A 1,583-nucleotide genomic window follows, 5' to 3' on the forward strand; every position below is an offset into this window, starting at 1 on the left:
AGTGTGTCCTTTCCTTTTGGTTTTATGACTTCAGATTTTTGCAGTTTGTTGTAACATTTGACTTTATCTTCTTGAGCTGACCATTGAAATTTTCTGTTCAGTTCTTGGACCTCCTCATTTCTTCCATTTGCTTTCGAATCACTACGTTGGAGATCAAGTTTAAGTGTCTCTTCTGACATCCATTTTGATCTTTTTCTTCTTTTTTGTCTTCTTAATGACTTTTTGCTTTCGTCCTGTATGATTTTCTTGATGTCATCTCACAACTCTTCTGGTATTTGGTCTTTCATGTTTAATGTATCAAATCTGTTCTTCAGAAGATCTGTAAATTCAGGTGGGATATATTCAAGGTCATATTTTGGCTCTCGTGGACTTGTTTACATTTTCTTTAACTTTAGTCTGAATTTGCCTATTGATGATCTGTTCCACAGTCTGCCCCTGGCCTTGTTTTCACTGATGATATGGAGCTTTTCTGCAGATGTAGTCAATTTGATTTCTGTGTATTCCATCTGGTGAGATCTATGTGTATGATTGTCTCTTATGCTGTCTAAAGAAAGTATTTGAAATGAACAAATCATTTGTTTTGCAGAATTCTATCATGTGATCTTCAGCATCATTTCTATCTCCAAGGCCATATTTTCCAACTATTGATCCTTCCTCTTTGTTTCCAATCTTTGCATTTCAATCACCAGTAATGAGCTATACATGCATGTTTGATCTATTTCAGATTGAAGAAGTTGGTAGAATTCTTCTATTTTATCCTCACTGGCTTTAGTGGTTGGTGCTTAAGTTTGAATAATAGTGGCATTAACTGGGCTTCCCTGTAGGTGCATGGATATTATCCTATCACAGACAGCATTGTACTTCATGACTGATCTTGATATATTCTTTTTGACAATGAATGTAACACCCTTCCTCTTCAAATTATTAATATTGTTGTTAAGTACCATCTATTCGGTTCCCACTTAAAGTGACCCTCTGTAGGATTTTTGGAGGAGCAGCTGGTGGGTTTGAACAGCTGCCCTTGTGGTTTGCAGTCCAGTGCTTATCAATAGTGCCACATCAGAAATCTTAAGGTACTTGAATGGAAATGAAATGGAGCACTGGTTGCCATTTTCAGTGTTTGTGTTTATGTGAACCAATTTTATAAATCTTATATCTGTGCTAATTTCATCATAATCATTAGGTGCCATGAGTGGATTCTTACTCATAGATATCTCACATGAGAGATTGGAAATGCCCTTAAGGTTTTCTAGATGACTGTTTAAGGGAATGAGCCCTGGTCATTGGACACTTCAGCATTTCCTGGCTAATAGAAAGGTTGTCAGTTATAATTCATCCAGCCATGCTGGGAGAAAGACCCAGTGATCTGCTTCAGTAAAGACTACAATCTAGAACCCAGTGAGTTGTTGTTAGGTGCCATCGAGTCAGCACCGACCCATCGTGACCGACAAAACACTGCCCAATCCTAGCCAACTTCACTACTGTTGCCACGCTTGAGTCTATCAATGCTGCCACTTGGCCAATCCATCTTGTTGGGGGTCTTCCTCTTTTTCTCTGACCCTCCACCTTACCAAACATGATAT

This window comes from Chrysochloris asiatica, unplaced genomic scaffold (genome assembly GCF_000296735.1).
Source record: "Chrysochloris asiatica unplaced genomic scaffold, ChrAsi1.0 scaffold00270, whole genome shotgun sequence".
Lineage (NCBI taxonomy): Eukaryota > Metazoa > Chordata > Mammalia > Afrosoricida > Chrysochloridae > Chrysochloris > Chrysochloris asiatica.